We start from the raw sequence: 23,200 nt of genomic DNA, 5'->3' as shown, positions 1-23,200 counted from the left end.
CCCACAACTTTTGAAGAAGTGTCTCCATGTCCTGAAGAGGAAGGACGTGCCAGCTGGAGCAGGATCTGCAGACAGCACCTCGCGGAAGCAGACCTCGCGATGAAGGGCACTTTCGATGCGGCAACCGTGAGTTTCTGAATAGAAAGGAGTCGTAAGCCTACGTTGAAGCCCTCTGCTTGCCCCTCCCATGCCTACGTTGAAGCCCTCTGCTTGCCCCTCCCATGCCTACGTTGAAGCCCTCTGCTTGCCCCTCCATGCCTACGTTGAAGCCCTCTGCTTGCCCCTCCCATGCCTACGTTGAAGCCCTCTGCTTGCCCCTCCCATGCTTACGTTGAAGCCCTCTGCTTGCCCCTCCATGCCTACGTTGAAGCCCTCTGCTTTCCCCTCCCATGCCTACGTTGAAGCCCTCTGCTTGCCCCTCCCATGCTTACGTTGAAGCCCTCTGCTTGCGCCTCCATTTTACATTTCGAGGGTTATGGTGTAGGGGTTACCGACCGACCATCATCAACATCGCTGACTTCGGAGTCAAGCAAAAGCCGGACTGAACGGAGGAGGCAACATGAGTCAATGGAGCCTGAGGTAACGTTAACCGGTCACGAGTCATGACTGTTGTTGGACGAGGCTAGCATTAGACACTGAACTACTTTGTTGCAACGCTAGTTGAAGGTAACTAGCTAATTGCATCTGAAGTGTTTTGTGTAACACCCCCCAGCAAATAAAGTTAGCAAGCAACTCAACTGCAACTAAAATTGCAACACCGTTTCTCAGTGTAGCCCTGTTATTAGGTAGTCATTAGCTTCCACCTCTAATAGTCAAGTACTGTAACACATTTTGTTGACAGATTTGTTTTTGGAATGTTTCGTTAGCTCCACCTCATTTAGCTAGACTGAAGTTGACATAGCTAATGTTTGCTGAAAAATAAATGTCCCTGTATTTGATGTGTGTGTGTGTGTGTGTGTTGACAAAGCATACAAGACAGGTAGCTTGTTAATGCCAACTGATATATTTGGGTTCAGTTGTCTTAACAAAACGTTTGTTTGTTTTCAGGATGACATCTTCATCCCTGTAAAGGGAGGAGAATGTGCAGGAGGAGGCAGAGGAGGCACATGCAAATCCATGTTATTTCTAAGGCTATTGTTTATTTCAAGACACAATCTGTCATCGTTGAGGCCATTTTGGATATAAAATGGACAATATAAAGTATATGCAGTGATTCTTGAATATAACTATATACCTTAATTGGAAAGAACGGTTAGTAAAGCATGCCAAACTGACCCCTGGGTGCCAGACTGTTCCTGTGCCGCGGTGGAGAAGAGGTCCACCGGGACCATCACTAAAGAGCTCGAGGCCCGGCTAGATTGCGCTCACGACCAACAGTATTACAACCGAGTCCTGCACCCATCTGCCACGGACGGAGCTGACGGAGCGTGAGAGCGAGATCAGTGTGTCACGATCGCCAATGAAGTAGGACCAAAGCGCAACGTTGGGAGTGAACATGATGACTTTAATGTAGAATACACGACAAAACAAAACACGATCCGTAACGTCCTCAGTACACCGACTGAACATAGAACAAAAACCCACAACCACAAGGTGAACACAGACATTTTAAATATGGCTCCCAATCAGAGATAACGAGCCGACAGCTGACACTCGTTACCTCCGATTGGGAGTCACTGACCAAACATAGAACGCGAACACCTAGACACTACACACAGTACAAAACACACGGAAATGTACACACCCTGACTAAACATAAAAGACCCAGAGCCAGAGTGTGACAGTACCCCCCCCTAAAGGCGCGGACTGCGACCGCGCCTAAATACAAGCAAACAGGGGGAGGGCTGGGTGGGCATTCCTCCTCGGCGGCGGCTCCGGCTCCGGGCTTCCTCCCCAGTTCCTCTCCAACCCCCCAAAGTACCCCTGGTCCTGTCCAGCCCCGCTGGCCGGAACCGGACTGAATGGCGGATCCTGGCTGGCTGGCTCTGGCGGATCCTGGCTGGCCGGCTCATGGCTGGCTGACGGATCTGGCTGCTCATGGCTGGCTGACGGATCTGGCTGCTCATGGCTGGCTGACGGATCTGGCTGCTCATGGCTGGCTGACGGATCTGGCTGCTCATGGCTGGCTGAAGGATCTGGCTGCTCATGGCTGGCTGACGGATCTGGCTGCTCATGGCTGGCTGACGGATCTGGCTGCTCATGGCTGGCGGAAGGCTCTGACTGATCCTGTCTGGCGGAAGGCTCTGGCTGATCCTGTCTGGCGGAAGGCTCTGGCTGATCCTGTCTGGCGGAAGGCTCTAGCGGCTCCTGTCTGGCGGAAGGCTTTAGCGGCTCCGGTCTGGCGGACGGCTCTGAAGGCTCATGGCAGACGGACAGTTCAGACGGCGTTGGGCAGACGGGCAGTTCAGGCGCCGTTAGGCAGACGGCAGACTCTGGCCGGCCGAGACGCCCTATAGGCCTGGTGCGTGGTGCCGGAACTGGAGGTACCGGGCTGAGGACACGCATCTCAGGTCTAGTGCGGGGAGAAGGAACAGGGCATGCTGGACCCTGGGGACGCACATAAGGCCTAGTGCGTGGTGCCGGAACTGGTGGTCCCGGGCTGAGGACACGCATCTCAGGGCTAGTGCGGGGGGCAGGCACGGGCCGGACAGGGCTGACGAAACGCACCACAGACCCGGTGCGGGGAGCAGGAACAGACAGGACCGCGCTGGGGACACACACCCCTGGCCCCCCACGGGGATCAGGAACGGGCCGGACCGGACTGGCAACACACCCCAGTACCTTTCGCCCTGCCTCCACACCTTCCTTCCCCTTCGTGACCAGTGGCCCCCTTAACCTGGCGGCCTCCTCTGCCAACCTTCTGCACTCCTCAATCCCGTACTCCTTCTGCCCCGACGTCGTGAGCCCCCCCCTAAAAATTTTCTGGGGGTCTCTCCTCCCCGTGGACCAGGCCTCTAATGTCCTCTCCCAACCTTCGCTCTTCTGGCTCCACCACTCGTTATCCAACTGCTGCTTGGTCTCGTTGTGGTGGGTTTTTCTGTCACGATCGCCAATGAAGTAGGACCAAAGCGCAGCGTTGGGAGTGAACATGATGACTTTAATGTAGAATACACGACAAAACAAAACACGATCCGTAACGTCCTCAGTACACCGACTGAACATAGAACAAAAACCCACAACCACAAGGTGAACACAGACATTTTAAATATGGCTCCCAATCAGAGATAACGAGCCGACAGCTGACACTCGTTACCTCCGATTGGGAGTCACTGACCAAACATAGAACGCGAACACCTAGACACTACACACAGTACAAAACACACGGAAATTTACACACCCTGACTAAACATAAAAGTCCCAGAGCCAGAGTGTGACACAGTGAAGACCTTAAACTCGCTGTATGAACCTGAGAGCTCAGAATCACAATCAATCACAGTGCGAGCCGAGATATACTATTAATCACTTTGGGGGAGCGGGCTGGTGTTCCGAAAATGGAGAAGGAGCAGTCCATTCCACAGCGAATTCAAAGATACACCCATTCATAAAGGGAATCGGAGTGGAATTGTTTTTCCACTGATTTTTTTTTAACCCGTTTCAACGGATGTGCTACCTTGTCCCGGGTCCTGCTGTTTCGGCTCTTTCGCTCAACCTATGAATGCTCAGTTATGAAAAGCCAACTGACATTTGCTCCTGAGGTGTTGAACTGTTGCACCCTCTATAACCACTGGTTGTTATTTTGACGTCAAAAGGGCTTTTGTGAAATACATCTGATTGATTGATTGTTTGCTGTGCTGCATGCTGAGTATTCACTAACTGTCTGAGTGATGGGACATTTTTATAGTGTCTGTAACATATTTTGGTGTGTATTTAATCTGCATCTTAACTTCTTAAAGTGGCAATCAGCAGTAGAAACAATAACACAGTGTCCTCCTCTTTGGGTAAAAAGCTGAGGAATGTGGCTGGAGAAATGTAACCAAATCTCAAATTCATAGACAGATGCAGGAATACGACTTTCCCGAAGCAGATCGTTTGTTTGCTCTCCACAGGGCAACTGAACTGATTCCAGCAGCTGACCCAAAACATTGCCGGCAGAGGAGAGGCACTCGAGCGGCCTGCTGGTTCGACTTAGGACGGCCGCACACCGCCCACCGCTTCCAAGTATACTACTCGCTAATGTTCAGTCTTTGGTTAACAAGGTCGACGAACTACGGGCAAGGATTTCTTTCCAGAGAGACATCAAGGCCTGTAACATACTCTGTTTCACAGAAAACATGTCTCTCTTGGGATATTCTGTCGAAATCGACCCAGCCACATGGGTTCTCAGTTCATCGCGCAGAAAGGAATAAATATCTCTCCAGGAAGCAGAAGGGCGGAGGTGTGTGTTTCATGATTAACGACTCATGGTGTAATTGTAGTAACATACAGGAACTCGAGTCCTTCTGTTCACCCGACCTAGAATACCTCACAATCAAATGCTGACCGTATTATCTCCCAAGATAATTTTCTTCGGTTATAGTCACGGCCGTGTATATCTCCCCTCAAGCCGATACCACAACGGCCCTCAAAGAACTTCGCTGGACTTTATGCAAACTGGAAACCACATATCCTGAGGCTGCATTTATTGTAGCGAAAAATAATTTAGACGAATACACTGAAACAGTGACTGAGTTTATCAGGAAGTGTATAGGTGATGTTGTGCCCACTGTGACTATTAAAACCTACCCTAACCAGAAACCGTGGATAGACGGCAGCATTCACGCAAATCTGAAAGTGCAAACCACCGCATTCAACCATGGCAAGGTGACTGGGAATATGGCAGAATAGCAAACAGTGTAGATACTCACTCCGCAAGGCAATTAAACTGGCAAAACATCAGTATAGAGACAAAGTGGAGTCGCAATTCAACGGCTCAGACATGAGACATTTACATTACATTTTAGTCATTTAGCAGACGCTCTTAACCAGAGCGACTTACAGGAGCAATTAGGGTTAAGTGCCTTGCTCAAGGGCACATTAACGTCATTTAGCAGACGCTCTTAGCCAGAGCGACTCACAAATTGGTGCGTTCACCCTATAGCCAGTGGGATAACCACTTTACACTGAGACGTATGTGGCAGTGTCTACAGACAATCACGGACTCAATCTTCAAGTTTGCAGACGACACAACAGTAGTAGGCTTGATTACCAACAATGATGAGACCGTCTACAGGGAGGAGGTGAGGGCTCTGGGAGTGTGGTGCCAGGAAAATAACCTCTCACTCAACATCAACAAAACAAAGGAGATTCTTGTGGACTTCAGGAAACAGCAGAGGGTGCACCCCTCTATCCACATTGACGGGACCGCAGTGGAGAAGGTGGAAAGCTTCAAGTTCCTTGGCGTACACATCACCGACAAACTGAAATGGTCCACCCACGCAGACAGTGTGGTGAAGAAGGCGCAACAGAGCCTTTTCAACCTCAGGAGGCTGAAGAAATTCGGCTTAGCACCTAAAACCCTCACAAACTTTTACAGATGCACAATTGAGAGCATCCTGTCAGGCCGTATCACCGCTTGGTACGACAACTGCACCGCCCACAACCGCAGGGCTCTCCAGAGGGTGGTGCGGTCTGCCGAACGCATTACCGGGGCAAACTACCCGCCCTCCAAGACACATACAGCACCCGATGTCACAGGAAGGCCAAAAAGATAATCAAGGACCACCTGAGCCACTGCCTGTTCACCCCGCTATCATCCAGAAGGTAAGGTAGGTACAGGTGCATCAAAGCTGGGACCGAGAGAATGAAAAACAGCTTCTATCTCAAGGCCATCAGTCTGTTAAATTGCCATCACTAGCACATTAGAGGCTGCTGCTGCCTATTGAAATCACTAGTCACTTTAATAATGTTTACATGCAGTTGAAGTCAGAAGTTTACATACACCTTAGCTAAATACATTTAAACTCAATTTTTCACAATTCCTGACATTTAATCCTAGTAACTTTATTTTAAGAATGTGAAATGTCAGAATAATAGTAGAGAGAACTCATGGTAGATAGTAGAGAGAACTCAGTCCCGTCGATGTGGATATGGGAATGCAACCTCTGCTGTTTCCTGAAGTCCACGATCATCTCCTTTGTTTTGTTGATGTTGAGTGAGAGGTTATTTTCCTGGCACCACACTCCCAGAGCCCTCATCTCCTCCATGTAGGCGGACTCATCATTGTTGGTAATCAAGCCTACTCGTCTGCAAACTTGATGATTGAGTTGGAGGCGTGCTTGGCCACGCAGTCATGGGTGAACAGGGAGTACAGGAGTGGGCTGAGCACGCACCTTTGTGGGGCCCCAGTGTTGAGGATCAGCGAAGTGGAGATGCTGTTTCCTACCTTCACCACCTGGGGGCGGCCCGTCAGGAAGTCCTAGACCCAGTTGCACAGGGCGAGGTTCAGACCCAGGGCCTCGAGCTTAATGATGAGCTTGGAGGGTACTATGGTGTTGAAGGCTGAGCTATAGTCAATGAACAGCATTCTTAAATAGGTATTCCTCTTGTCCAGATGGGATAGGGCAGTGTGCAGTGTGATGGCGATTGCATCGTCTGTGGATCTATTGGGGCGGTAAGCAAATTGAAGTGGGTCTAGGGTGACAGGTAAGGTAGAGGTGATATGATCCTTGACTAGTCTCTCAAAGCACTTCATGATGACAGAGGTGAGTGCTACGGGGCGATAGTCATTTAGTTCAGTTACCTTTGATTTCTTGGGTACAGGAACAATGGTGGCCATCTTGAAGCACGTTAGGACAGCAGACTGGGAAAGGGAGAAATTGAATATGTCCGTAAACACACCAGCCAGCTGGTCTGTGCATGCTCTGTGGACGCGACTAGGGATGCCGTCTGGGCCGGCAGCCTTGTGGGGATTAACATGTTTAAATATCTTACTCACGTCGGCCACGGAGAAGGAGAGGCCACAGTCCTTGGTAGTGGGCCTCGTTGGTGGCACTGTGTTATCCTCAAAGCGGCGAAGCAGGTGTTTAGCTTGTCTGGAAGCGAGACGTCGTGTCGGCAACGTGGCTGGTTTTCCTTTTGTAGTCCGTGATTGTCTGTAGACCCTGCCACATTCGTCTCGTGTCTGAGCCGTTGAATTGCGACTCCACTTTGTCTCTATACTGATGTTTTGCGAGTTTAATTACCTTGCTGAGTGAGTAGCTACACGGTTTGTATTCTGCCATATTCCCAGTCACCTTGCCATGGTTAAATGCGGTGGTTCGCGCTTTCAGTTTTGCGCGAATGCTGCCGTCTATCCACGGTTTCTGGTTAGGGTAGGTTTTAAAAGTCACAGTGGGCACAACATCACCTATACAGAGAGATAGTGGTCCTCTGTAACCAGCTCAGCTGGTAGAGCACGGCGCTTGTAACGCCAAGGTAGTGGGTTCAATCCCCGGGACCACCCAAACACAAAAATGTATGCACGCATGACTGTAAGTCGCTTTGGATAAAAGCGTCTGCTAAATGGCATATTATTATATTTATTATTATAGATATTTATTTCTGTCTGTGCGATGAACTGAGAACCCATCTGGCTGGACCGATTTCGACAGAATATCCCCAGAGAGCCCCAGAAAGTATGTTACAGGCCCTGATGTCTCTCTGGAAATAAATCCTTGCCTTGAGCTCGTCGACCTCGTTATCCAAAGACTGAACATTAGCGAGTAGTATACTTGGAAGCGGTGGGTGGTGTGCGCGCCTCCTAAGTCGAACCAGCAATCCGCTCCGAGTGCCTCTCCTCCGCCGGCGATGTTTTGGGTCAGCCGCTGGAATCAGTTCAGTTGCCCTGTGGAGAGCAAACAAAGGATCTGCTTCGGGAAAGTCGTATTCCTGGTTGTAATGCTGGTGAGTTACCGCCGCTCTGATATCCAATAGCTTTCCCTGGCTGTATGTAATGATACAAAACACTTTCTGAGCTAATAATGTAAAAAATTATACATAAAAAAAAAAAAATACCACAAAGTTTCCTAAGAGCTAGTCGCGAGGCCGCCATCTTCGTCGGTGCCAAGATAAAGCAGACAATTACTTTTTTTGTAATATATTATTTTCCTTTTTTTTTTTTGACAAACCAAAACATACATTGACAAAAACAATAGACAACTTAACATTTACATATATATCCGTAAACATAATGACATCACACTTGCTCAGATCCACGTTCCCACCGTATCCACACCCAATGCTGTTACTAATGCTAGTGAGATTCTGCCCCATATGACTTCAAATTGTGTTATGTTGTAGCCAGACAAACAATTACTTTTCCATTGCAGTTAATCACTAGTCTGGCTAAGTCCTCCTGACTTCAGAGTCTGGAATGGCTCTTTGGTGTTGTCGGCTTTTACTGGTTGTCTCTCCTCTGTGTCTTTCTCGCTCAAACACCAACAGCCCCTGAGCCCCGCCCCCTTCTATTACAATGGTTGGATTTTCAAATGAGAGGTCTCAACCCAGAGAAAAAACAAACATTTGAGAGAACCAATCAAATCCCGCCGCACAATTTATTAGTGAACATTGCATTACGAAATAGCCTCCTTTGCAGACCAGTGTGGTCACAGCTCTCCCTGCGCTGGGTATGGGTATGATGCTACAAGCTTGGCACACCTGTATTTGGGGAGTTTCTCCCATTCTTCTCTGCAGATCCTCTCAAGCTCTGTCAGGTTGGATGGGGAACGTTGCTACACATCTATTTTCAGGTCTCTCCAGAGATGTTAGATCAGGTTCAATTGCGGGCTCTGGCTGGGCCACTCAAGGACATTCAGAGCCTTGTCCCGAAGCCACTCCTGCGTTGGTTGGTGGAGTGCTGCAGAGATGGTTGTCCTTCTGGAAGGTTCTCCCATCTCCACAGAGGAACTCTGGAGCTCTTTCAGAGTGACCATCGGGTTCTTGGTCACCTCCCTGACCAAGACCCTTCTCTCCCGATTGCTCATTTTGGCCGGGCGGCCAGCTCTAGGAAGAGTCTTGGTGGTTCCAAACTTCTTCCATTTAAGAATGATGGAGGCCACTGTGTTCTTGGGGACCTTCAATGCTGCAGAAATGTTTTGGTACCCTTCCCCAGATCTGCGCCTCGACACAATCATGTCTCGGAGCTCTACGGATAATTGCTTCGACCTCATGGCTTGGGTTTTGCTCTGACATGCACTAACAACTGTGGGACCTTATATAGACAGGTGTGTGCCTTTCCAAATCATGTCCAATCAATTGAATTTACCACAGGTGGACTCCAATCAAGTTATAGAAACATCTCAAGGATGATTAATGGAAACAGGATGCACTTGAGCTCAATACATTTGCCAAAATCTCTAAAAAACTGTTTTCCCTTTGTCATTATGGGGTATTGTCTGTAGATTGCTGAAGATGTTTATTTATTTAATACATTTTTGAATAAGGCTGTAACGTAACAAATTGTGGAAAAAGTCAAGGGGTCTGAATACTTTCCGAATGCACTGTAGATGCAACACAAGTCTTCCAAAAGGAGCACACTGTTCCCTATTGAGATGACACACTGGACATGTACAAATGACTCTACGGTTGAGTCCCAAATGACACTATATTACATTGACATTTTAGTCATTTAGCAGACGCTCTTATCCAGAGCGACTTACAGTTAGTGAGTGCGTACATTTTCATACCTGTATATTCCCATAACAGCTTGAGTTAATAATAAAACTCCAGCCTGAGATACAGAGATGACAGCTCTCTCTGTAGGTAATTGACAAATGACTATTTCAGTTGTATTCACCCAGCTAACGGTGATGTCTACCGTCTACTGTCTAGCTCCATAGTATATTCCCAGTGAGAGCTGTCTCATTAACCACTTTTGCCACATTAAGACATCACTAGTGGAGGGATGGCAAGTTGGCAACAGTAAAGAGTTCCTATTCCCTATATAGTGCACTACTTTTGACCAGGGCCCACAGGGAATAGGGTGTTATTTGGGACGCACCCCACAAGATGCAGAGGATGGACCTCCATGGGGGGTCCGTTTTGGGAGTTGAGAATCACAAACGGTTATATGAGATTAACTTCTAGTGCAAGAGGGGTGGTTCCAGACAGAACAGGTTAGCATGGAAGTCATCCTTAGAGCAGCACCAGTCCAGCAACCAGCACCAGTCCAACAACCAGCACCAGTCCAACAACCAGCACCAGTCCAACAACCAGCACCAGTCCAACAACCAGCACCAGTCCAACAACCAGCACCAGTCCAACAACCAGCACCAGTCCAGCAACCAGCACCAGTCCAACAACCAGCACCAGTCCAACAACCAGCACCAGTCCAACAACCAGCACCAGTCCAGCAACCAGCACCAGTCCAGCAACCAGCACCAGTCCAACAACCAGCACCAGTCCAACAACCAGCACCAGTCCAACAACCAGCACCAGTCCAGCAACCAGCACCAGTCCAACAACCAGCACCAGTCCAGCAACCAGCACCAGTCCAGCAACCAGCACCAGTCCAGCAACCAGCACCAGTCCAGCAACCAGCAACAGTCCAGCAACCAGCACCAGTCCAGCAACCAGCACCAGTCCAGCAACCAGAACCAGTCCAGCAACCAGCACCAGTCCAGAAACCAGCACCAGTCCAGCAACCAGAACCAGTCCAGCAACCAGCACCAGTCCAGAAACCATTATCAGTCCAGCAACCAGCACCAGTCCAGAAACCATTATCAGTCCAGCAACACCAGTCCAGCAACCAACACCAGTTCAACAACCAGCACCAGTCCAGAAACCATTATCAGTCCAGCAACACCAGTCCAGCAACCAACACCAGTTCAACAACCAACACCAGTCCAGAAACCAGCATCAGTCCAGCAACACCAGTCCAGCAACCAACACCAGTTCAACAACCAGCACCAGTCCAGCAACCAGCAACAGTCCAGAAACCGGCACCAGTCCAGAAATCAGCATCAGTCTTAGCAACCAGCACCAGTCCAACAACCTGCACCAGTCCAACAACCAGCAATAGTCCAGCAACCAAACAAGCCGTTTGGACAACCAGACATAAAGCAGGAGTTCAAATTCCCATTGTCTCACCTACCCTACCACAGAGGTTACAATGGATGATGTTGCGTACCACACAGCCGGTCTCACCAAATTGGTATAGAATATCAAATCCTAAATATTTAATCAAATATAGGCTACCCATGGTAGACTAATCCATAAACCATAACTGATCCAATGGACATATGGAGGTCCTATGACTACTACTATTCGGTAGGGTTGAATATTGTACTGTAGTAACCTCGTCACTGTGAATATTATTTAATGGTGTAATGCTGACGCACCATGTTGGAGATTTGAAGGCACCTTTGGCTCTATGGTGTGATGTTTATACTGGAGTGGTCACGTTTAGTATTTTGGTGTGACACACACATGCACTATGGGTAGGTTAGAGTCTGCGTGATAACGCATTCACTAATGTAGGCTATTATATTTTGTTCCCACATTGTTTTAACACAGCATGATTTCAATTGCAATCATTATTTCTCGGTTTCGGATAGGGTAATTTTGGATCCACGAAGCATTTACATTCATCTCCAAGCGGCCTCTAAACATCATAAACGGTTAAAGCATGTAGGCTACTCAACATAATAGGGATATCTACTGTAAATACAAATAGTAACCCAGCCTACCTCGGCTCTTGCAGACAGTGACAGCCCGCGGTCGGATGGCTTGTCTTGTTGTGGTGGCAACAGTAACGGTTACAGAAGACTTGCAGCCTCTCAATTCCAGCTGTAGCTGGTACTTATCTCTCTGTCGGAAGTTTTAACGAGCCTAGATGCCAGAAAGCGTGCGCTCTTGCGTCTCTCTCGTTATCCTATTTCAAAATCTATGACGACACTTTAAATTAAAAACACATACATTGTTCTATTTTCTATAGCCTATCGCTTGTTTAGCCTTTACCATGGATGGATTTTCAAGTACACTAACTAGGCTTACTAACTAACCTACTGTTAATTGTGCTCTGACTCACCGCCGTCACAAAACTAAAGCGCTTCCCAGAGGACACGTGATTAACCCACCGGGAATAGTTCTCATGCCCGCAGCTGGGATCAATTACACCGTACGGCTGCCTCGCTAGCTGCCTCGGTGGAACGTTCCCCTCCCTGCAAACATCTCTCCCATCATCATCTCTACCCATCTTCTCTACGGTTCTAATATAGCCCAATACGTGCTGTCTCTTTCACAGAGGTATAAAAGAACAGTGCCGTGAAAGCCATTAGCGCGCCTGCACAGTACAGGGTTTTTCTTTGGATCGTCAAACCATCATCACTGAGGGGTTATCATCTCACTCAGCTCCCACGTAGCAGAATGCATTAGCGCTTAGATTTTGTGTGTGTCTGTGTGAGTGCTCCAACCCGTGCTTATTGTCAAGTCAGATTGATTGGGGGGATAAATCAGTTATGCAGATGCAGTTTATAAACTCGCGTTTCTAAAATAGTAAAACCTCGTCCACTCTTGGAAAAGGGCCAGGATAAACAATCTTGAGCATTTCCTCTCAGAAGCATATTCACAAAAGGATTAGCAATTCTCTCTTTTGAAGAGTTTGGCTAAACATCAGTCCCATATCAAAATGCTGCTCCAGAAAATGTAAAAAGTAATTGAAGGGTTCTGAGGAAATGAATGGTAGAGAGAGCCGGATAGAAGACTAGCCATCCTGAGCCAACCCTCATGGAAACAACCATCTCAGGATGCTAGATGAATTAACAATGTCTTTCTCTCTTTAGTAAGATGAGTTGTCATGGTTCTGCAGAAAAGAGAGTTGGACTGCATCCCAAACTGGCACCGTATTTCTGAAATAAAGTGCACTACTTTTGCCCAGGGCCCCTGGGGAATATAGGGAACTGGGTGCCATATGGGACCCAATATTTGGCAGGTCCCTGAGATTGACATGACTGGGCTTTGACCACACAAAACATTAAAAGGTCATCAGAATGAAGGCAGAGTATATAGCACAGATCCATTAGTTATGCCTTGACATTTGTCATAGGAGATCTTTCACGCACACACACTGATCTCAAGGTATTTCGTTGCTGTGAGAGAGAGGGTTTTGTGTAGCAATGGCGTAGTGGTCTCCTGATGCCTGCTATTCCCCATAAACCGAGCATTGGATCAGTATTGATTATGGATTCTGTTGTGGTGATGGTGTGTGCCTGCGCCTGTGAATTTGTATATTTTGCAATGTCCTTCAGAATGTCTTTTCCAAGCAGAGAGGATTCATAGTCCTCCAGAATGACTTTTCCAAGCAGTGAGAATTCATAGACCTTTAGAATGACTTTTCCAAGCAGTGAGGTTTCATAGTCCTTCAGAATGACTTTTCCAAGCACTGAGGATTCATAGTTCTTCAGAATGACTTTACCAAGCAGTGAGGAGTCATAGTATTTTGCTCCATTCAACACATCAAACCAAGACAACTCTACTACACAGTGCATCAACATATTGAACCCAGACAACTCTTCTTCATCAAGACATTGAACCAAATCAAATCAAATCAAATGGCTACCCGGCAATGCAAATAGTCCGGGTAGCCATGATTAGCTGTTCAGGAGTCTTATGGCTTGGCGGTGGAAGCTGTTAAGAAGCCTTTTGGACCTAGACATGGCGCTCCGGTACCGCTTGCCATGCGGTAGCAGAGAGAACTGTCTATGGCTAGGGTGTGCAGAGTTTTTGATCATTTTTGGGGCCTTCCTCTGACACCGCCTGGTATAGAGGTCCTGGATGGCAGGAAGCTTGGCCCCAGTGATGTACTGGGCCGTACTCATTACCCTCTGTAGTGCCTTGCGGTCGGTGGCTGAGCAGTTGCCATACCAGGCGGTGATGCAACCAGTCAGGCTGCTCTCGATGGTGCAGCTGTATAACTTTTTGAAGATCTGAGGACCCCTGCCAAATCTTTTCAGTCTCCTGAGGGGGAATAGGCTTTGTCGTGCCCTCTTCAGGACTGTCTTGGTGTGTTTGGACCATGATAGTTTGTTGGTGATGTGGACACCAAGGAACTTGAAGCTCTCAACCTGTTCCACTACAGCCCTGTCGATGAGAATGGGGGCGTGCTCAGTCCTCTTTTTTTTCCTGTAGTCCACGATCATCTCCTTTGTCTTGATCACGTTGAGGGAGAGGTTTAGATCCTGGCACCACACGGCCAGGTCTCCGACCTCCTCCCTATAGGCTGTCTCATCGTTGTCGGTGATCAGGCCTACCACTGATGTGTGGTGTTTATTCCCAGTGTCCTTAGCTTATTGATGAGCTTTGAGGGCACTATGGTGTTGAACGCTGAGCTGTAGTCAATGAATAGCATTCTCATGTAGGTGTTCCTCTTGTCCAGGTGGGAAAGGGCAGTGTGGAGTGCAATAGAGATTGCATCATCTGTGGATCTGTTGCGGCGGTATGCAAATTGGAGTGGGTCTAGGGTTTCTGGGATAATGGTGTTGATGTGAGCCATGACCAACCTTTCAAAGCACTTCATGTCTACAGACGTGAGTGCTACGGGTCGGTAGTCATTTAGGCAGGTTATCTAAGTGTTCTTGGGCACAGGGACTATGGTGGTCTGCTTGAAACATGTTGGTATTAAAGACTCAGTCAGGGACAGGTTGAAGGTGTCAGTGAAGACACTTGCCAGTTGGTCAGCACATGCTCGGAGTACACGTCCTGGTAATCCGTCTGGCCCTGCGGCCTTGTGAATGTTGACCTGCTTAAAAGGCTTACTCACATCGGCTACAGAGAGCTTGATCACATAGTCATCCGGAACAGCTGATGCTCTCATGCATGCTTCAGTGTTGCTTGCCTCAAAACGAGCATAGAAGTGATTTAGCTCCTCTGGTAGGCTTGTGTCACTGGGTAGCTCCCGGCTGTGCTTCCCTTTGTAGTCTGTAATAGTTTTCAAGCCCTGCCACGTCCGACGAGCGTCAGAGCTGACGTAGTACGATTCAATCTTAGTCCTGTATTGACTATTTGCCTGTTTGATGGTTCGTCGGAGGGCATAGCGGAAGTTCTTATAAGCGTCCTTGTTACAGTCCCGCTCCTTGAAAGCGGCAGCTCTACCCTTTAGCTCAGTGTGGATGTTGCCTGTAATCCATGGCTTCTGGTTTGGGTATGTACGTACAGTCACTGTGGGGACGACGTCATCGATGCATTTATTGATGAAGCCAGTGACTGATGTGGTGTACTCCTCAATGCTATCGGAAGAATCCCAGAACATATTCCAGTCTGTGCTAGCAAAACAGTCCTGTAGCTTAGCATCTGCGTCGTCTGACCACTTCCTTATTAACCGAGTCACTGGTGCTTCCTGCTTTAGTTTTTGCTGATAAGCAGGAATCAGGAAGATAGAGTTATGGTCAGATTTTCCAAATGGAGGGCGAGGGAGAGCTTTGTACGCGTCTCTGTGTGTACTGCTATACTACTGTACTACTATACTACTATACTGCTATACTGCTATACTGCTATACTGCTATACTACTATACTACTATACTACTATACTACTATACTGCTATACTGCTGTACTAATATACTACTATACTACTATACTGCTATACTACTATACTACTGTACTGCTGTACTACTATACTACTATACTACTATACTACTATACTGCTATACTACTATACTACTGTACTACTATACTGCTGTACTACTATACTGATGTACTACTATACTACTATACTACTATACTACTATACTACTATACTACTATACTACTATACTGCTGTACTACTATACTACTATACTAGTATACTACTATACTACTATACTACTATACTACTATACTAATATACTGCTATACTGCTGTACTACTGTACTACTATACTGCTGTACTACTATACTGATGTACTACTATACTACTATACTATTATAATACTATACTACTATACTACTATACTGCTGTACTACTATACTACTATACTCCTATACTACTATACTACTATACTACTATACTACTATACTGCTGTACTACTATACTACTATACTACTATACTACTATAATGCTGTACTACTATACTACTATACTACTATACTACTATACTACTATACTACTATACTACTATACTACTATACTGCTGTACTACTATACTACTATACTACTATACTATTATACTACTACACTACTATACTGCTATACTACTGTACTACTGTACTACTATACTGCTGTACTACTATACTGATGTACTACTATACTACTATACTACTATACTACTGCACTACTGTACTACTGTACTACTATACTACTGTACTTCTATACTGCTGTACTACTATATTACTGTACTACTATACTACTATACTACTGTACTACTATAATACTATACTACTATACTTCTATACTGTTGTACTGCTGTACTACTATACTGCTGTACTGCTGTACTACTATACTACTGTACTACTATACTACTATACTACTATACTACTATACTACTATAATACTATACTACTGTACTGCTATACTACTATACTACTATACTACTATACTACTACACTACTATACTACTATACTACTATACTACTATACTACTATACTACTGTACTACTGTACTTCTATACTGCTGTACTACTATACTACTATACTACTATACTGCTATACTACCATACTACTGTACTACTGTACTACTGTACTGCTATACTGCTATACTGTTGTACTACTATACTACTATACTGCTATACTAATATACTACTATACTACTATACTGCTATACTGCTACACTGCTATACTGCTATACTACTATACTACTATACTACTATACTACTATACTACTATACTAATATACTCCTATACTCCTATACTACTATACTACTATACTACTATACTACTATACTACTATACTACTATACTAATATACTACTATACTAATATACTACTATACTACTATACTGCTATACTGCTATACTGCTATACTACTGTACTGCTGTACTACTATACTATAGTTTTTTTCCCTCTGGTTGCACATTTAACATGCTCGTAGAAATTAGGTAGAATGGATATACGTTTTTCTGCATTAAAGTCCCCGGCCACTAGGAGCGCTGCTTCTGGATGAGCGTTTTCCTGTTTACTTATGGCCTTATACAGCTCATTGAGTGCAATCTTAGTTCCTGCATTGGTTTGTGGTGGTATATAGACAGCTACGAAAAATATAGATGAAAACTCTCTTGGTAAATAGTGTGGTCTACAGCTTATCATGAGATACTCTACCTCTTCCGAGGAAAACCTCGAGACTTCCTTAGTATTCGATTTTATGCACCAGCTGTTGTTTACAAATATACACAGACCGCCACCCCTTGTCTTACCGGAGTCAGCCGTTCTATCCTGCCGATGTAGCGTATATCCCGGCAGCTGTATGTTGTCCATGTCGTCGTTCAGCCACGACTCAGTGAATCATAAGATATTACAGTTTTTAATGTCCCGTTGGTAGGATAACCTTGGTCTTAGGTCATCTAATTTATTTTCAAGTGATTGAACATTGGCTAATAGGATTGATGGAAGAGGCAGTTTACTCGCTCGCCGTCGGAGCCTTACAAGGCACAGCGACCTACGTCCACGATATCTCTGTCTCTTTCTCATGCGAATGATGGGGATTTGGGCCTTGTTGGGTGTCTGTAGGATATCCTTCGTGTCCGACTCATTGAAGAAAAAATATTCGTCAAATACGAGGTGAGTAATCGCTGTCCTGATATCCAGAAGCTCTTTTTGGTCATAAGAGACGGTGGCAGAAACATTATGTGCAGAATAAATTACAGCGAAAAAACACACATATTAGTACAATTGGTTAGAGGGCTGTAAAACGGCTGCCATCTTCTTCTGCGCCATTCTTCCCTGACAATCCTACTGCACTGTGCCTCAACACATTGAACCAAGACAACTCTACCTAATCAACACATTGAACCAAGACAACTTTACCTAATCAACACATTGAACCAAGACAACTTTACCTAATCAACACATTGAACCAAGACAACTTTACTGCACATTGCATCAACACATTGAACCAAGACAACTTTACCGCAAATTACATCAACACATTGAACCCAGACAACTATACTTCATCAACACATTGAACCCAGACAACTCTACCTAATCAACACATTGAACCGAGACAACTCTACCTAATCAACACATTGAACCGAGACAACTCTACCTAATCAACACATTGAACCCAGACAAATCTACCTAATCAACACATTGAACCCAGACAAATCTACCTAATCAACACATTGAACCAAGACAAATCTACCTAATCAACACATTGAACCCAGACAAATCTACCTAATCAACACATTGAACCAAGACAAATCTACCTAATCAACACATTGAACCCAGACAAATCTACCTAATCAACACATTGAACCAAGACAACTTTACCGCAAAATACATCAAGACATTGAACCAAGACAACTATACTTCATCAACACATTGAACCCAGACAACTCTACCTAATCAATACATTGAACCCAGACAACTCTACCTAATCAACACAATGAACCCAGACAACTCTACCTAATCAACACATTGAACCCAGACAACTCTACCTAATCAACACATTGAACCCAGACAACTATACCTAATCAACACATTGAACCCAGACAACTATACTTCATCAACACATTGAACGCAGACAACTCTACCTAATCAACACATTGAACCCAGACAATTCTACCTAATCAACACATTGAACCCAGACAACTCTACCTAATCAACACATTGAACCCAGACAACTCTACCTAATCAACACATTGAACCCAGACAAATCTACCTAATCAACACATTGAACCCAGACAACTCTACCTAATCAACACATTGAACCCAGACAAATCTACCTAATCAACACATTGAACCCAGACAAATCTACCTAATCAACACATTGAACCCAGACAACTCTACCTAATCAACACATTGAACCCAGACAAATCTACCTAATCAACACATTGAACCCAGACAAATCTACCTAATCAACACATTGAACCCAGACAACTCTACCTAATCAACACATTGAACCCAGACAACTCTACCTAATCAACACATTGAACCCAGACAACTCTTCTTCTGCACTTAAATACAATGGCAGTCGTATAGAAAGGAGACCAACTTGTCCCCAGTGTTGTGATTGAAATAAAGCAGGCCGCGATGCTATTGAAATTAGGCTGGAGAAGGGCAAGCTGATGAAGATGCTAGCTAGCATGTGAGCATGTGAAGTGTGAAATGTGTCAGCTTTGGCAGAACACACACACACACACACACAGACAGAGACACTTGCCCATAGCTCACACCGTCACACGCATGTTTATGCAGGAAGCGGGGTAATTGTGGTCCCGAGGGCTGAGCGGAGCAGAGCGGAGCAAGACTATAGTAGGATTGTGGAATATGAGAGGTGGCAGGAGCTTCTCTCGTGCTACTGTGTATGAAATGCTAAACAGGCAGGTACCCCTCGAGACATAGGCTGCATCCCAAAGAGCACCCTATTCCCAACGGGCCCTGATCAAAAGTAATGTACTATATAGGGAGAGTAGGGTTCCATTAGGGACATAGACGTAACTAACTCCCTCTGCTCTCTCTGCTCAGCCCAGTCAAGCCATTTCAGAACAGAACGCCAGACAGAGGACAGGATAGGAGAGGAGAGCCCACGCTGAAATCCCACTGCTGCCATTTGGTGGTTTGATGTGCTCAGTGTGGCATTGTTGTTAAAGAACAATCAGAGTGTTATCCAGTTCCATGTATTCTCACTGGGAGATAGAACTACAGCATGATCTGGTGTTTTAGATGAACAGCACAGTGTTTATTGTTGCTGGGTGATGGTTGTTGTTGCATGTGGAAAGGGGAACTAATTCTGGTCAAGACTCACTCGTCAGAAGCTTCAGGATGCTCATTTTGGACGATCTGGTGTTTGTGTCGGTGACTTTGTGATGTTTGTTGTTGCTCTTTGGGAAATACATTCTGGTCGAGACCCACCAGGAGAGGAGTGGGTCCATCAGGAGTCTCCGGACGCTCGTTTCAGTGAGCCGTTGTTCCTAATGAATCACAGAGGACTATGAACATTGAAGTGTTCAAAGTGAACATTGTCCTTTTGGGATTTTTATGTATTTTATTTTCTATTTTTTTGTGCTGCCATGCCTTTTCCATAAACAGTATTACAGTGAATGTCAGACAGGGCCTCTGGCCTAACTAAAGCATTCAACCTGACCGCAGACCCTCCATATCTACTGGAGCAAACTCTTCTACACATTGTTGCGAGATTATAATGCTTGAGATATGCAGGAAACCTGGGGCATTTTGGGACAGTAACCAGAATTTTCCAACCCCAACCCTTCACCCCCGGACGAACTATCTATAGGATGTCTCATCTTTTAGATAAGCGCCTAGCTTTGTCAAATTCGATTATCTCTGACGAATCGTTCTAATTTACCTAGCGATTAGGGCACTTAAAAGTCATTAGTCATTAAAAGGTTGATAAATGTTTAATAAGAAAGGGGTAACCGGTCCATGGCTGGGACCGAGTAATAATTGATGAGGAGGACTACAGACGGGACATGGTGCCTAGTTAAGAGCACTTACTGGTAACTTTAGCCCTCCTTTTAGAAGTTGTTTAGGAGGAGGGTCAAGTTTAAAGTCCATTCATCGACAATAACCAGATAGCTAAGGCACTTAAAGGGGAATTTCACACTGGCTCTGCCACAGCATATAGTCATTACTATATTAACAACATTACGTTTTTTTATTATAAACTTCACAATTATCCAAACCACAAGTTAGAACTAGCACATTTTAATTTAACTGGTAGAATCGGGAAGTTTCGACTTCCTGTGTATTCGTCTGCTTATAGTGAACCACAAAGTCCGGCATTTATAGCGAATGCAGATACCGCCCGCTAAGGTAGATGGGGCGTGGCCACAAACTTGAACAATGGCATTGTGTACTTCGAACAAACAACACACAGCAATCTCAGAACTTCTAACGTTTGTCATCATGCCTGTGTGGTGTTCTGTGCATTGATGTGCTAATTACAAACAAGCGTGAAAATGAGTGATCTTTCACTGCTCTACCTACCAGAGATTTACCCCGATGCTGACAGTGGCTTGCGGCTATCAAGAATGATGCGCCTTACTGTGACCAAAGATTATCAGAGGGATTTTCAGGCTGAACTGATGGGGAATCCATTTCGATGACAGCTGAGAAGTGATGCGACGCCATTGATTCTCGATTGGCTAGCTTGCTAGCATAGCTGGACTAGCTAAGTTAGCTAGCTAGCTAACATTACAGTCCTGTATTGAACTCTGAAAGCCATCAGCTAAATCATATAGCTATTTTTGGTATACACACTGTCAATCAATTTCAACTATGCCATGGTAGTCACTGGTAGACTGATAACTACCTTCAGCAGAGTAAACATGTTTGTTTGTTCATTCTATCTTTGACTGACTTTAGCTAACGTAAGCTAGCTAATGTTAGCAAATAAGAGTAGGTAAATCTGGTAGCCATCTTTTCCACTCTGGAAAACACTCTGTTACTAAAACTAAAATGGTTGATATAGCTAACTCACTCTCTGTTTGTGTGTTGGTAACGTTAGCAATGATGAATGTGAATAAATTGTCTATGGTTAGTTAGTTGGTTCTCAGCCAGTCTCAGCTGGATAGCAATCTTGCTGCCAATTTAGTGATGCTAGTTAGCGGACAGCGAGCAGACAATATTGAAATGTCCATGTTAGGTATGGTAAGCCAGCCAGTCTAATAGAGATCAATACAATTAGTGGGGTGGTTAAATTGTGTATTGTTCTGTATTTTGTTGTAGGTGGTACAGAATCTGATTCCACCAACATGCACTTCCAACCCCCTTAGCTCTGCACAAGGTGAAGGTAAGTTGGCCAAAATATTTACAAGCTGACGGCTAAGAGTAAGCATGGGTATAAACATGAATTGGGTAGTGTTTGTATGGTTTGTGTTTGTGTTCTGGGGTTACAGGTGGTTAGATGTAGCCCGAGGAGGACCACAGAGAACCTTCCGGACCATGTCATCATTTAGTCTTTTTACCTGTTATTTTTTGTAAAACTCAGGTGATCTGGAGTCATTCCACAGTGCCCTGCTGAAAAATACCACAAAGCAGGGTCATTTTGGGTAGACAAGCATGAGGGAGCGGACACACCTTGACCTTTATGGAGCACAACAAGATTGTGGGACAGAAACCAGCCAGGAAAAACTGAAAGCTATAAATCAAGACTACAACAGTAATGACACAACTTCCTCATTCTCCTCTCTACAGATTCTCTAAACACAATACAAAGACATGTCTACAAAATGCCCTGCAAAGGGCTACTACACTGTAAACCCAGACAGTTAAAGTCACTGATTTGTTTGATTGAGGGCAACACAATATTTGTGCTAAATGGACAGTTTTGTGTTACTACAACATTTATTTAATTTGAGTGCACAGAACTTTCATTTTATTACTGACATGAACAGCATAACATGATTTAAGTTAAGGAGGCTTGTGATATTGTTTTAGAGTCTAGAAAAAGTTCAGTTAACTTGCCTTGGTTGTTTGTGAGTGACCAGAGGACCTTTTTAATCTCATAGAAGAAGGGAAAGGACCTGAAACTGACAGTGTAGATTATCATGGTAAGTAAAATTAAAATAAAATGTCCTGCTTAACTATAGAATACTTCATAGAGGTTATCAATCATTTTAATATATATTATTTACTGAAACGTGGCTTCAAAAACACATACATTTGCTAGGCTAGCTAGCTAACGTTAACCTAGCCAGTACATTGCACAGTAATGTTCCACCTCTGGCCTGCTGGCTCCCCTTCCTCTGCGGAAGCATAGTTCCCGCTCAGCCCAGTCAAAACTGTTCGCTGCTCTGGCACCCCAATGGTGGAACAAGCTCCCTCACGACGCCAGGACAGCGGAGTCACTCACCACCTTCCGGAGACATTTGAAACCCCACCTCTTTAAGGAATACCTGGGATAGGATAAAGTAATCCCCCCCCCAAATTGTAAAGTGGTTATCCCACTGGCTATAGGGTGAACGCACCAATTGGTGAGTCGCTCTGGATAAGAGCGTCTGCTAAATGACGTAAATGTGCCCCTGAGCAAGGCACTTAACCCTAATTGCTCCTGTAAGTCGCTCTGGATAAGAGCGTCTGCTAAATGACTAAAATGTAAATGTAAATGTAATGTTAGCTAGCTAAATTGGATCACTAACTTATTACTAAACGTGGCC

Source organism: Coregonus lavaretus (assembly GCF_964263955.1).
Source record: "Coregonus lavaretus genome assembly, chromosome: 29".
In the NCBI taxonomy this organism is placed as follows: Eukaryota; Metazoa; Chordata; class Actinopteri; order Salmoniformes; family Salmonidae; genus Coregonus; species Coregonus lavaretus.
The sequence above is the reverse complement of the archived record's forward strand: the minus strand, read 5'-3'. Positions refer to the sequence as shown.